This window comes from Sceloporus undulatus, chromosome 5 (assembly GCF_019175285.1).
Source record: "Sceloporus undulatus isolate JIND9_A2432 ecotype Alabama chromosome 5, SceUnd_v1.1, whole genome shotgun sequence".
NCBI classification, from domain to species: domain Eukaryota; kingdom Metazoa; phylum Chordata; class Lepidosauria; order Squamata; family Phrynosomatidae; genus Sceloporus; species Sceloporus undulatus.
In genome coordinates this window covers 73,163,079-73,179,518 of record NC_056526.1, presented here as the reverse complement: position 1 = coordinate 73,179,518, position 16,440 = coordinate 73,163,079, and the positions used below count along the sequence as shown (strand labels likewise).

The 16,440-nt window shown below is 39.1% G+C and overlaps 1 protein-coding gene across 1 annotated transcript in view; it reads right to left on the bottom strand.

Annotated features, from left to right (window-relative positions):
- Positions 1–16,440, bottom strand: part of LOC121931643 (hyaluronidase-4-like) — a 40,339-nt gene that overhangs the window by 15,915 nt on the left and 7,984 nt on the right. The window lies entirely within an intron of this gene.

Genomic DNA, 16,440 nt, shown 5'->3' with positions numbered 1-16,440 from the left:
GATAATGCAAAAGTTCTGCACACACATTTCAAAAAATGATAAAGATTGCATTTGGAGCTTAATTTCCTTTCCATGGGATCTTTTTATGCTCTTTAAGGCTAGTTAAGCAAATGCTGTATCCTTGCTACAAAGTGTAGGTATTCATTCAAGAGAAAAATGCATGAGACACTGAGCCTTTTGCACCTATTAACTTCACTAGAATTATTCCACATTTTTTCTTCTTCTTCTTTCACAAGGAGGACAAAAGAGTCAGAGCTCATTTTACTTGCAGCTTATAATACTGACTGAAATTTAACAATGCAAACATCTACAGTAGATGCCTTACAAAGGCTGTGCTCCATAGGTTGGTTAGGGAGAAAACTGCATGCAAATGACTTATGAGTGAAAACAGCTTCAAAAAGAAATTAAAAAGGGAATGATGGGAAGGTGCAATTGCCTGGGGAAAGTTGCCAATTATCCTTACAAAACCAGCTGGGTATTACCTTTATGAAAAGTTTGCTGGAAAAAATATCAAAATGCCCCTCTGAAGCACAAATAATCCCTGTAAATAATAACAGCTTCTATCATTGTTCCAGCTGTTAGGGAAAGAAGATGCAAAAGGAAAGAAGATGACAAGTCATTTTGTGTTGTTGAAACATGGAAAAATGCTCCCAGGACTTCTATCTGCATATTAAAGAGGTTTTTTTTATATAAAACACTGAATTTAAATGTTTAAGTGATGAACAGTATGTATACAGATAGATTGGGAGAGAGATCTTTAGTGAAAATGAGATAGGCAGCAATGCTTTCTTAAACTGAGTTTACTTCATTGGATGCATGGGCTGAAGTGATTATAGACAGAATATTTTTCCCCATAAATGAGCAGGAGTTTGTGTGTGTGAATAACCACGGAAATGCAAAACTTGTGGGTATAGTGAGAGGTGACAACTTCAGGTTTAATGATGGTTGATGGACACTGGAGAACAAAGTTGCAAGGAAAGATATTGCCTAAATCCAGGTTCCTTCAAGAATGAAATTAGCAAGAATTACATCCCTATCAAACAAGCTGAAGTCACATGGGACATATACTAAAATGTTGTAAGTCAGCTACAAGAAGCTCTGTGCAGGATTTTCACTGATCCATAAAGTTTTTGGCACTGTAATTCCATACAACTCAACTCAGAAATATGTTCCACTTAGTGCAATGGGGTTTACTTCCAGGTAAGTGGCTAACAGGATGCAGCTCCCTTGTTGGCGTATGAGAGCAAGACAATGTATTCCTAACAAATGTTGCTCGGTGTATGGTTAGAGAAGCCAATTATTTCCCTGAAAGCAAATGAATCAATCATGATCATGGATCATTTTTCTTCTCCTCTTTCCAGAGTCTGTAGGCCTTCCCTTACTGGCTGGTGTCAATATTGATAAATGGAGTCTTTATGCGAGCTTTCGTCACTAAGCAATACTCCTAACGTTCTGGGTGAGGTCCCCTGGCTCAACACTTTATCCAGCTGTTGTTAGTTTTAAGAAGAAGTGGTAGTAGCTGCCTCTGGTTAGTAATTTCCATCCATCATTATCAGTGACATTCAATCTTTGAGAGCTCCATAGCCCATTAATAAAGCTTGAAGGTCTATTATAACCCATCTCCACTAAACAATTAAACATTGGCTACATGTATTATACAGTACTTATTGGAGATTTACCACATTACAGAATGATCGGAAACCCATTGTGGATTACATATACCATATGCATTATGCATTGATACATGTTCCATATGTGGAACTCCACTTTCATACTCATATGACAAGAAAAAAATCTGACAAAATTGGTAGGTAGTTTTTGAATTGTTTCTTTCCTAAGTTTGTGACCCTTCATCTCATTTCATACAAGAAAGACTCCTAGTCAGTGGTAACTGTGATTCTATCCTAGATAAGACCTAGAAGAGGTGTCTCCATAAGATCTAAAATGAGCAGACATTGGGGAAAGTTGTCAGTGTGATAGTGGTATTACTGCCATACTCATTTATTTGGTAATTCATACAGTACATACAGTTCTTAAAAACAAACTTTGCAGGAAAAATCTTGGCCTGGTCTTTAATTCTTCCAAATGTATTTTCCAGGTCCAAATGCTTGGGGGTTAATCCTGTCACTAGAAGGAATGCCATCAATCTTTTGTGGTAAGTGCTCTTCCATCTTTGAAAGTGTAACTTGAATTTACTCCGTGTTTTTCTTTATCTAGTGATAAAATAAGGTTAATAAGACCTCTTTATTTCTAAAGCATGCTTTGAGATCTTCACATGAAAGGCACCGTAGAAGTAGAAAGCTCACTTGTAAACAAGTCATGTTCTGTATGCTGTCACTGTGATCATTTGTTGGCAGCAGTGTCTTTTGTTAAAAAAAAATTAATGTTAAACCAGAGTCACAGCATTTTCCATGTATCCTTTGTTCAGTGACACTGCAGGGGTGATATCTTGGGGCATGAGGGCATTACAAACAATCAGATTTACTGAACAAACCAACAAAAAAAGAGTAAGAATTTTTAATAGGTTCCACAACTGTATAATAGTCTTAATTATTCACAGTTTGGGGTTATAATCCCCTGAACCACTTTGTGGTGAACATAAGCACTGTATAACCCCAAAGACATGTCCTCCATGTCTCATATATACAGACTGCAGGCTAACACAGTAGAACTGCCTTAATGGCAACAGACAAAGGCAAAGGTATAGTATGCAAGCTATCATCATGGCTGCTGCCGTAGCCACACAACCCAAGGAGAGACCAAAGTGCTGGTGCCTGAGTTCATTATATTGGCAAATAAGACCTAACAGTATTCTTCCCTGCTGGGAGATAATCTTTTCATAAGATACTGGCCAGCATTCTCTTAATGACATATGCAAGTGTAATTTCACCTTATGCTTATTATATCTTTTCTTGTAAATTGCAGAGATTGGCATTCTCTTCTTTCCTCTTCAGTATCCAAATACTTCCCTGCAAGGACTCACTGTGTGGGTTTGATAGCCCCCACAACATCCATTTCATGACTGCTAGGGAATCAATAGATCAGAGAAGTATATAACATTTCCCATAGCCAGACACAGACCAATGACATAATCTCCTAAAACTAAAAATTAGAGGAGGAGGATCTTTGTTGGAACGCCTATGGGAACATAAAAAGATACTTTATTTATTTATTTGATTCATATCCTACCTTTCTCCATACAGGATCCCAGGTATCCACTCTCTGGGGCCCTTCCCACTCTCCACCAGCCATAGACTGGCCACTGGAAGAGGTTATCAAAGCAAAACTGCAAGCCTGGGGTGGAACACTCATGGAGAATTTAACCCAATGAATTGTCTGTTCAAGACCAAGCCAATCCCAAGTACCATGTGCCTTGTAACAACTCCACCTTGAAAAATGTATTACACCTCCCACAACTGGGCTCCCAGGGACACTTAAGTGGGACAGCAGAAGAACGCCTTATCCTGGCTGATGAATAGCAAAGACCCTACATCGCCACAGCATAGTGTAAATTACCTTCATTGGAATATGGTCCACTTGCATTATGCAATCCCTATATTGGATACCACTGTAAATACAACATATGTGGATCACTGCTAAACGTGCATGGCTGACAGCCCTTTGTGAAATTGCAATGCACAATGTAATGCATCTCAGGCCCCATTGTAGAATGATCAGAGACCCATTGTGGACTACATATACCATCTCCAATATACACTGATACATGTTCCACATGTAGAACTCCACTTTCATACCTATCAACTGGAGAGTGCAGTGTCCAATAAAAACAATTCACATGTTATACAACTTCCTCCTGGATATGTCACTAGGAAGAGTGGTTCCCAAACTTTGGTCCTCCAGGTGCTTTGGACTTCAACTCCCAGAAGCCCCATGAAGCTTAGCCAAAGGTCAGCAATTCTTGGAGCTGAAGCCCAAAGCATGTGGAGGACCAAAGCTTGGGAACTATTGCACTAGAAGGATGCTGGACTAATTGTCTGTGTGCTTCAGTCCTATGAACCCTGGGTCTGCTACAACATTGGTTATGCCTGTTGTTTCTTTTATGTAGCAAGGCGAGAAGTGCTGTGTGATGGAGAAGTGGTGGGTGAGAGGAAATCTTTCATTTCACCCCTTGGAGCTGCTTTTCTGCTGAAATTCCTTCCTACATGAAAACCTTATGTGGGAACCCTAGAAGGAGATGAAAGAAGCATTGGAGAAAGAAGTGAAGGTTAAGGGCAGAGTTATGGATGTCCCCTTCAACCTTCTGCTGACAGTTGTCCCATGTCTTCACTTTGCAGCAGTAGCTGTGACACCTAGATCTATAGCTCCTAGCACAAACATAGATACACTTAGACCTATTAATAGTGACCATGCATATAAGTTGTTGTTGTGTGCCTTCAAGTTGTTTCCAACTTATTGTGACCTTAAGGTGAACCTATCACAGGGTTTTCTTGGCAAGTTTCATTCAGAGAGGGTTTGCCTTTGCCATCCTCTGAGGCCGAGAGTGTGACTTGCTCAGAGTTACCCAGTGGGTTTCCAAGGCCAAGCAGGGATAGAATCATAGAGTTGGAAGAGACCACAAGGGCCATCCAGTCCAAACCCCCTGGCCATCCAGCCTCTGCTTAAACACCTCCAAAGAAGGAGACTCCACCACTCTCTGAGGGAATGTGTTCTACTGTCAAACAGTTCTTACTGAAGATTTTCAAACCAGTGCTTACTGTGGGGTAAGCACTGGTAGACCACCGCTAAAACTTTGAGGAAGTGAGCGTGTGTGAAAGCCTGGCGCACTTCCTAAACATCAGAAAATTGTCACCTCTTAACCATCTCTTTTCCAGGCTAAACATACCCAGCTCACTAAGTCTTTCCTCATAAGGCATGGTTTCCAGGCCCTTCACCATTTTGGTGGCACTCCTTTGGACACACTCCAATTTGTCAACATCTATTTTGAATTATGGTGCCCAGCTTGGCAGGGAGTTGGACTGGATGGCCCTTGCGGTCTCTTCCAACTCTATGATTCTATGATTTTATGAGAACCAGACACAGTATTCCAGGTGAGGTCTGACCAAGGCAGAATAGAGTTGCACTATTACTTCCCTTGATCTAGACACTATACTTCTATTGATGCAGCCTAAAATAGCATTGACCTTTTTAGCTGCTGCATCACACTGTTGACACATGTTCAGCCCCTGATCTCCAAAGTCATAGTCTAATGTTCAAAGCATTCTAGAAAATGTGTTAATTAACAGCTGCAAACACATGCTTATAAGTAGAAAATGCCAGTGAACTTTCTCTCTGTTTTATTCCCCCACTACCTACTGAGATTACATCCTTGCTTCACAAATGAGTTCAGGACAAGCTGCTACCAAGTAAAAATAACAGTATACCCTTTGGAGAATTCAGAAGTGCATAATTCAGGCACTAGAGGCAATTTTGCTGGTGGCCCCATGTTTGTGGCGTTCCATCCTAAACCATGTATGTTTGGGTCCAACTTGAGTAGATTTAAAGTGGGCTATGAAAATCCACTTGTTTCCATCTCCTTGTAGCTGAATTGCAAGACTGTTTTGTTCTATTTTTAATTATTTGTTTGAAAATGCTGCTGATTCTCCTTTTTAAAAGCTGTTCTAAAGCAGATCACATGAATGCAGTGCTGAGCTGTGCAACGTTTTTAGACAGCTCTTTTATTTTTATTCTAACGAGCTGTTTTTAGGCTTTTAAAAATTGTTTTTTTATTTAGGTATGTGAGCCACCCAGGAAGGAAGGAAGATGAAACAATAAAGCACAGGCATAGACAACAATTTTTTGGTTATCCCAACAATACAAACCATCCCTCTTTTCCTCTCTGAAATGCATGTCTGCATCTCCATCAGCTGTGTACGAAAGTCACCCTCCTGTGGGAATCTTCCTTCCTGAATGAGGTAACAGCATGAAAGGGTGAAGGAAATGTTGACATTTTCCAGCCTAGCTTTATTAAGAGTTGATGAATTTAGCAACAGATGAAAAAAACAAAGCTTTGCAAGTGGAACTGGCTATTAAAAATGTGTGTTATTTTTCAGGATGTTTGTCTGGGAAAAGCCAAGGGGGGAAATATACTGTAATGTATAAGCTACAAAATTACTGCAGTTCTGTAAAGCTACAGGCAAAGCTTGCTAAAATATGCATAATTTTGGAAGATTTTAATGGTGACTTTGGAACATAGTGCGTAGAAGTCTGTGGAAACTGGAGCTGATCTTTTCAAAAAGAAGCTAAAGTCATGTGGTTCATATTAAAATGAATTGAAAGTCCCTCAGCAGGTTTAGAAACCTCACTCCATGTTTATAAACCACCTGGGCCACCTCTCAAAATGTTAGTTTCTTTAGTACACCAATTGTTGAATAAAATGATTACAGTCATCCTTCCAAGCAACTGAGGCAGACAGCGAGAGCCTGTAAGAGACATATTGCAACATGAGACATATTGCAAGATATTAGCAAAATAATTCTGTGAGTGTAGCCTTACTTGGCCCAACTCATTTGCCTTTTGAAGTGAAGGACAGGACTTTTGATGGAGATTAGAGAGAAGATCTCAGGATAGGCTGGTGGCTTTGATGTCAGTGGTGCAGTGAGTCTGTTCTTGTCCAGACTTTACAAGAGCAATGCAAGGTACTGAGTCCCTGATTTCAGATTAAAATTCAGATTAAAGTCTGTATCTGAGTCCCAATTGGAACTACCAGTCCCAATTGGAACAACCAGTCTATACAATGGACAGGTTTCTCAGGGGCTCCCCCAGAGGTTGACAATTAAATCAGTTTCATTTTTTTGTGTAGACTGGCACCCAGGATACTTTGGAAAATATAGTTCAGGTAAACAGACTAGAGCTCTCTAGCAGAGATTTTGAAGTAACTGATCATGTTACAAATTCCTTAGGATGCTGCTATGACAAAAATTAAAGTGGTATGAAACTGATATTAGCATATAGTCTAGAAACACTCTCATTGTATGCCATAGATATGTGTACATAGGACTGCAGGCCTGATATAGTTATTTCAGCACTTTGTCAAGGTAATCCAATGGCTTTGATCAGCAGTCATGACACAGCACTGGAATAATTTAGGATTATTATGATTATAATTTAGGATTATCCCTGTCCCAAATACATAGGGAATCTCAAATGATTTTACTACCAACAGCCCAACTTTACAGGAGTTGTTTCTGAAAACAATGTCTAAACATAACTAAATATCTTCTAAACAGATTATACAGATATATCCCATTCCCAACACATATACACTTTATACACATATACATGAATTTAGCAGTTCTATGCAGATGTACACCTGTGCATAAAAAGAGCTAAAGTGTGTAGGGGACATGGGATCCTGTTTTAGGGATGAAGGCCTAAAGCAGGGACTATGTTCTATACAAGTAGGTTTCTCACATGATTTGAACCTGTATGACAGGATGGTGGTGGTGATCTTCATGGCAATCCTACCTTTTCTGAGACTCAAGGCAGCTTAGAACACTTTATTTATTTGTTTGATTATTTATTTATTTACAGATTGGGCCTCCCTTCTCCAAAATGCTTGGGGCCAGGACTGTTTTATCGGTAAGTGGTATAGAAATGTACTTGCTCAGGAAGCCTGAGCTGCTGGGGGGAGACCATGGGGAAAAAGCAGTCCAGTAACCCAGTGGTTCTTTAGGAGCACGGTGGGACCCCCAGATCAGCCATGAGAGTTACTCCAGAGGGGCATAAGACTTGGTGGCCCTGATCCCTCCTCCTCCTCCTCTTCCCAGTGTTTTTAATGTATGAAATTTACACATGCTTTGAGTTAAATACTGAATTTACTTAAATAAAACTGTCCTAATTTAAACAGTGCTATTTCACGACAAAATGTTAAAATATGAATATAAATGAATGTGTGAGTGAAAAATACACACATTAAATAAACTAAACAGTTTAATGTCGAGTGAGGGGGTTTGACATCTGCATGTAGATGTAGAGGGGGGTTCGAAGAGAAAAAAAGTGTGAGGATCCTGGCTTCAGGCACACAGATACCAGCCTGCCCAACTGGGCAGAGAAGGAAGGTGAAAAAGATCAGACTGCTGAAAAGGGCATAGAGCTCTCTCTGCTAGAGAATAAAATAAAAGGAAAAGGAAAACTATAGTTTTTTGTGGGTTTTTGGGCTATGTGGCCATGTTCTAGAAGGGTTTATTCCTGACGTTTTGTGAATTCTCTGAAGATGCCAGCCACAGATGCTGGCGAAATGTCAGGAAACATCAGGAATAAACTCTTCTAGAACATGCCCACATAGCCCGAAAAACCCACAAAAAACTATGGATGCCAGCCATGAAAGCCTTCAACTTCACAAAAGGAAAACTGCTTGGGAATTGCGAGGGAGAGGGGAGAGGATCAGAACCATGCCCACTTACACCACATGACTGCCTGAAGCAGAATAGCAGTGGTAGGGACCTATCACAGAAAGGCAGTAATGGAATAGGAGTGAGACTGAGAGCCTATTGATAGGTTTTACCCATCAGTGAAAAGGTGCACTATAGTAATGAATGAAATGGAAAGCAGCAGCAGGATGGACACAATGTTGTGTGATAAGTACCAGCCAAAGGTGCTTTATCCTGCTAAAAATCCATTTTGTTACCCTTGTGTGATAAATTCCAAAATGTCCAATGAGGCCTGTCTGTACCATTAGGCAGAGCAAAGCAGTTACCCAGATGGTCATTGCTGAGAGGTAAAGACTGCATTGCTGAGAGGTAAAGAGCTGTGCATGTCATGTGGTCCACTCTGTGCCTTCTAAGCTAATGCTAAAGTAAAGTTCAAAAACCAGTCCTTTCAACTTTTACATATGTATAGATGACACCATGTATTGCACCTTAGGCAGCAAACTACCTTGGGCCAAACCTGCCTCCAGATCAAAAATCATCTTGCACATTTTAAAGAAAGTTTTTGGTTTCAAGCTGGTAGCTGTTTGTGAGTATACCAAAGAAAAATCCCTTAGGAGGGAACTCCAAAAATAGAGTGCCTCAGAACTTGATTTTCTGTCTACCAGGCTGGCTCCAAGAAAAACCATTTCATGTGATCATTAGGTAGGGAATAACTTAGAATGGTTATTTTTTCAGACAATTAGCAATGGAGTTAAACAGTGTTTTAAAAGGTTTTTAAAAAAATCCACCACCCACTTTACCACTTTCCCCAAGATAGATAAGTTTGAGAAATGAGTAAAATATTATTCTTAAGGAATAGCTGCATTACATATTCCTTAAGAGGTCCTTGGATCAGATGCAAATAGTTTGGAGGAAATCCACTATTTGATATCTGACTGAGCTTTAATATAACCTACACATGACCCAGCCACCAAAAAAGCAGCTTCTGTGCAGAAGGAATACAATATAAAATGTCCCATCATCAATAACATTGCAGGATTAGGTCAGTAAATATATTTCCCTATTATGAGTGAAATATTCTCCCACATTCATGTTGTCTTCTTTTTCCAATTCTCCAAGGCTTTTAAACAGGTTATTGTTTACAACATGTACATTCTTGGCCCTATTTATATTCAGGTTTTAGCAGCATGTGATTGCTTTGTGTTTGTTGTGTTGCATTAATTTATATGAGTTCAAATATTTGTGTTGCTTTTTACTTGTTGCTTTCAGTATTAATCTGATATGTGTGCATGTGTGTGTGTGAGAGAGAGAATGAGATTGAGAGACTGTACTGTTTTATTGTTTGTTTTTCTCTCTCTTGTCATTCTGAGAACATTCCTGTTGCAGAAGGATTTATAAATCTAATAAAAAAAATTATTCCTATCTAAATAGGTTCTCACAAATTCTGGCAATGGTTTCCTAATACATTGAAAATATATATAAAATCACCTGTGCAGATATGCCATTGGGATGAAATTGGAAGATACAGAAGGGGAAAAAACAAAACAAAAGCTAGCCATTTTTCACCTTCTGCCCAGAAAATATACAGTGTTTATACAGTATTTAGCTTCCCTGCTGCCCTCTAGTGTTTAACTTCTTGATTAGTTTCATACTGATGTTGCTAAGTGCATAAACTTTCATGTTAAGCCTAATAAGATGTATTACGGTGGGCCCTTGGTATTCACTGTGATTTGGTTCCAGGAACCCCAAGCCACCGTGACTAATGGCCAGAGATCCTGAGAGTCAAAGTCCAATCCATCTGGAGGATCCTAGTTTGAGAACACCTCTATAAGTGAGTGCTTCAGGAAAGTCACACAATCATAGAATCATAGAGTTGGAAGAGACTGCAAGGGCCATCCAGTCCAACCCCCTGCCATGCAGGAAATCTCAATCAAAGCATCCTCGACAGATGGCCATCCAGCCTCTGCTTAAAGACCTCCAAAGAAGAAGATTCCACTACACTCCGAGGAAGTGTGTTCCACTGTCGAACAGCCCTTACTGTCAGGAAGTTCCTCCTAATGTTGAGGTGGAATCTGTTTTCTTGTAGCTTGCATCCATTGCTCCGGGTCCTGTTCTCTGGAGCAGCGAAAAACAAGCTTGCTCCCTCCTCAATGTGACATCCTTTCAAGTATTTAAACAGGGCTATCATATCACCACTTAACCTTCTCTTCTCCAGGCTAAACATCCCCAGCTTCCTAAGTCATTCCTCATAGGGCATGGTTTCCAGACCCTAAACTATTTTAGTCGCCCTCCTTTGGACACGCTCCAATTTCTCAACATCCTTTTTAAATTGTGGTGCCCAGTACTGGACACAACATTCCCAGTGGGTCCTGACCAGAGCAGAATAGAGTGGCACTATTACTTCCCTTGATCTAGACACTATACTGCTATTGATGCAGCCTAAAATCGCATTGGCCTTTTTAGCTGCCGCATCACACTGTTGACTCATGTCCAAGTAGACCAAAAATTGTTCCCTGAAGCGCTCAGGTAAGATGAAGGTGATGCAGGTTAAGTCTCCCTTATTCAAAATTCTTCAGACCAGAAGCTTTTGGATTACAGAGTTTTTCAGATTTTGGAATATTTACATATACATTGTAAGATATCTTGGAGATAGTGCTAGATGTGTACACTTGTACACATAGCCTGAAGGTAATTTATACATAATATTTTAAATAATTTTGTGCATGAAATGTAATGTGTACATTAAATCATCAGAAGGCAAAAGTATAACTATTTCAGCCTCCCATGTGGACATTTTTTTGGATTTTAGAATTCTGATAAGGGAGATTCAACTTGTTCTATCTCATCAATAAATATTGAATGAAATGGACTCCAATCTGAGTTGCTTTCATAAAAAGGATGAGAGGGATAATCTCTTGTCTTTTGCAACCAGCAGCAAAATGTCCTGGGCCAGTCCCAGATAAATGGCTCCACTTTCATACTGTCAAAAATTGTTAATCTTCAGAAAAACCCACTTCATATGTTTTTTCCATAAGTGTTTGATCTTGCCATGACTTCAGACTGGTGGAATTGACACATTATGCCACTCAGAACTTGGGCAGCCTACTTTATGGATAGGCAATTAATCTGAATCTTCTCCTACTGTCATCCTGTGTAGGTCTACTCAGAAGTGCATCCCACTGAATTCCATGGGACATATGCCCAAGTAACTGGTTCTAGGATTGCAGGCCTACTATGAGGCAAGTCCCACTGAATTTGTGGTCATAGCTCCAGGTTGGATGAAAGCCTCACTATTAAAAGGAAAAGGAGGAGGAAGAAGGAATCTAGCAGCACCTTTAAGACCTATTTACATTGAGGATTTCCATCCACTTTTTCAGATGCACTGATGGACTAATATTAAAGCCACAGGTATTTAATCACAGATACATAGTTGTGGTTTACAGTACAGAAAGGTGCAAACTCAAGACATAAATCTTCAAACACCTTTGTAAGATGATGCAGGTTTGCCGAGAGGATGATATATTTGTCCTGTGGGATGAAAGCAATAAAATCTACTTACCAAAATGTCTACTGCCTTGAAGTAGCAATATTTTCTGAGGTGAATTTTTCTGTTGTATGTATAACTGTGATGTAAACATGTGTATTACTGGAAGTTTATTTTATAGCCTAAGCAGAGCAATATGCAATAGTATGGCAAGCAAAATATCATTTTATTGCTTTTTATGTAATATATATTAATATACTATTAGAAATGATTGAATGGCCCTATTCAACAGATTTTAAAAATTACAGAATTCATCTGCCCATTGTGAAGATAAGGCTAAAGGCACAAACAGCTGGTAGATCAGAATCTTTGGGTAGATCCCTGGTTGGTGAGTAGATCACCATGGATTTTTGACTCCCAATTGTTTTACATAAAAAGCAATAAAATGATCCATGTAAACCATGCTACATATTTTTAAAAAACACAGGTAATGGAGTAAGGGGAGTAATGGAGTACCTATGGAAAAGGACTCTTGAACAGACCTTGGCCTTTTGGAGAACACATCCCAGAATCCCCTCTAAGAAAGACCACAGATCATACTGTTTGGTGAATTCTAGGAGTTATTATTCAAAAACATAATGTTTCCAAACTCTGCTTTGGCATTCCATTCAGTACTGACACTCAGAATAAACTCATAGGATCCTATGTGCACCAGGTAGGTCTTTGAGGCCTGGCTAAAAAAAAAAAAGCATAGCAAATTTTTCCAAGTCTAAACTTTACCCAGTTCTGAACTAATAGCAAGGATGCAGCAAAGGTGGGTAAAGTCTCTGGGATTCATAGAAGCCTTCAATAACAAAATTAACTAATTCATATATTTAGGGCAGAGCATTTGTACAAAAAAAAGAGACCAAACTGGGAGTTATTGTGATATGGCCTATTAATAGTTTCCAGAAATGTAAGTGCTTTACAGACCACCCAAAAAGGGCGGTCTGCTGGCGCCGTCATTTTCTGCACAGAGGAGCCCCAGCGGCCAAACCGCGTGGCTCCTTTGCGCAGCAAAAAGAAGCCGCAAAAAGCGGCTTCTTTTGGCAGCACAGAAATGGCATCACAAGGCCATGCTACACGTCCACGTTGTCAAAATGGCAGCGCTCATGTAGAATGGGCACCGCCATTTTGTACGTGCCGAGAGCGTACTAGGGTTAGGGGCGTCAGGAAAGGATGCCCCTTTCTAACTCTAGTAAGTGCGCGGCACGTACTTTCCGCCTGTGCGGAATGGGCCATAGTTTGGAACACATTGATGTGTTCTTACTGATCTCCTTGACTATAAAAAGAATTTCAAATATATAGCTGTTCTAATGATTGCTATCATTGAACTACAACATACACTCAGAATTTTAAAGCCCAGTTTAAATGAAGAAATTTAAAGCCCAGTTTTTCCCAGTGATATAATTAAATACATGCTTAAACAACTGTTGAAACCAAAGGGGCTCAAAGAAGACATGACTAAGATATGCCCAGGTTTTTGTATCCTCAGCCTAAAAACAATTTAGAAAGAAAGGAAAGAACGAAAACTATTTCAGTTTGCAAGGTTTAAGATGTAAATAATACCTTTTATGAATTATTATCATGTTTTAATTGCTTTTTGCAATATCACTTATTACTTGTATAATGGCTTTCAGCAGTTCATGTCCTGCTTGCACATTAACCTGGCCCTGATTAAATCAGCTATTTAAACTTGATTCATATTATGCAAATGATCATTCTTAAATAGAAGGGAGATAATTGCTTTTTTTCCCTTTCCAAGATAAAATAAAAGCATGCCTCCACTTATGCTGCAAACTTTACATATCTCTAATTTCTCTTCCTTTGGATGAGGCTTTCTTGGGAAGAAATATTCACAGTGTTTATTTTTATGTCATTCATATAATTCAACAGACATCACTAAGGAAAGCCAAAGCTGAAATCTTTGACACTTTTTAGACATACAATATTTCAATAATCCTGTTAAATATAATTCAATTTTATAGTATTGCTCTAAGTTCTATAAAGTTTCTACTTGTAAGCAATGCTGCTCATTTCTCCTCCTCTTCGACTGATACAGTGACTAAAGATGGCATCTCTCCTCTGGATGCCTGCTTAGGGTCAGTAATGGACTGGATGAGGGAAAACAAACTCAAGCTGAATCCAGAGAAAACAGAGGTGCTCGTGATAGGTACCCCAAGCCCAGGCAGGGAGATTTGTCATCCAGTCCTGGATGGGGTCACACTTCCCCTAAAGGACAAATTTCGCAGTTTGGGAGTACTCCTGAACTCATCTGTACAGTTATCATCTTAAGTAGATGCGATGGCTAGGAGTGCTTGGTACCAGCTGCAGCTGATATGCCAACTGCGTCCCTACCTGGACAAAAAGGACCTTGAAACAGTGGTACAAGCACTGGTAATCTCTTGTTTAGATTTCTTTAATGCACTCTACATGGGGCTAACTTTGTACCAAGTTCGGAAGCTTCAATTAGTCCAAAACGCAGCAGCCAGATTGGTCACTGGAACCTCCAGGTTAGACCACATAACACCTGTATTAAAATCTTTACACAGGCTGCCAATTAGCTTCCAGGTGCAGTACAAAGTGTTGGTTATTACCTTTAAAGCCCTACATGGCTTGGGTCCGAGTTACTTGAGGGAACGCCTCTTCCTACACAATCCATCCCACACTCTCAGAATAACTGGGAAGAATTTACTAGATCACACAAAAGTTAGACTAGTAACTACTTCCCAAAGAGCATACACAGCTTTGACTCTTATGCTTTGGAACAACCTTCTGGAAGAGATTCGACTGATTCTGAACTTAGATGTCTTTAAGAAGGCACTAAAAACCTATCTCTTCCGCCAAGCATACTCCGCTGATCCTCTATAAAGATCTGAAGAAAACTTCACCTCACTACCCTATAGAGATTTAAGATAACTTTATCGCAGGATGTGATGAGATTTTAACATTGTGCTGTAATGTTTTTAGATACCACACTGTTTTAAATTGTGATTTAGATAATTGTTGTTGAAATTATTGTTGTATGGAATGTATCAGTTGTAATACCGCTTCGATCCATTGGGAGAGGCAGGAAAATACAAATAAAACTTATTTTATTACTTATTATTATTATTCCTTTTTGTTTTTCATACACACACACACCTTCCTCTCCTCCAATTACCTTGAGAGAGCTTTACATTCACAGTATTTGATTTTCACAGCAACCCTGTGAAGCAGTCCAGGCTGAAAGAGGCAGAGACTGACCCAAATAGTCATGTGAGTTTATTGGCTCAGTGAGGACTTGATCCTGAATTTCCCAAAACCTTGTCCAGCACTCTAGCCATTATATTATATTGGCTTTCAGTGACAAATCAAATCTCTACTTAGTGTTGAATATTTCATTATCATTTTAGCAATTGGTGTCCAGAAACTATTTGTGTAATTATTTGCTTTTTAAAAATTTACTCAGTAATGTATTCATGTAATAAATATTTTATTTACCACAGTGATTGTACTTACAGCATTAATCAAATACTCTAGGTGACATACAACCCAAATGTATAATTGTCACATCACAATTAAGCTTTAACTAATTAATCTACCAATTGGATTGACTGCAGATTGCAACCTTCATAATTGACGGAGGTTGCATAAACTAAACGGCTTCACCTCATCCACAGATCTGGAAATATTCCAAATTATTTTTGTTATGCCATAAAGTCATTCATATTTCCCCTTCTTATTAAATCAATTTTTTATTTCACAGTTAATAAGAATCTTTCCAATAGTACAGAGTCAGGACAAAATATATATCACAGTAAGAAAAAGTGCTGTTTTGCCCCAAAAGACAATGTGATATTATCCAAATGTTTTAGGGTTGATCACACATTTTGCTGTATTAATCTATAAAACTTTATCATGATTATTCTTTCTCTGTCCCCGAAAACCCCAATCCATACTGTTCAGCAAGACCCCAGCTCTCTAGAAAGATTTTGCAGAGAGGAATATGGTTAAAGGAAAAAGGATGGGAAACTTTCTTGATGTAAAATTCCTTGGGGCTGCAATCCTATACAATTTGTTTGGGAATGAGTCCTACTGAGCTCAAAGGGGTTCCTTTTGACTAAAAACATACAGGAGTATGAGTGTATCTGCAGTACACCATTGCATCAGTTTGATAGCATTTTAATTGCCATTTTTTAAAAAAAAGTAACCACATGATCATGGCTCTCCTATTAAAACCTGCCTGTGGAGTTTGATGAGGTACAGAGAATTCTGGACTGCTGTAATTACAGGAAAGAACCAGATCTCTCCAGCAGAGTATTTAAGTACCTAAACAAAACCATGGAGCTGTGATAATTAAGTTGTCATCAAACTACTAGTACATACCACCATGAAAATTAACTTAAATGAAAGCCAATGTACCGATTGAATGTAAATCTCTCCACGTCAAATACCAACTGTGAAAAGATTTGGACTGAAGCCATTTAGAGATAGGATCACTCAGAACTGCCACCCCCAAAACATCAATTGGAAAGCTATCTTATATATTACACCAGGTCCTTCTGA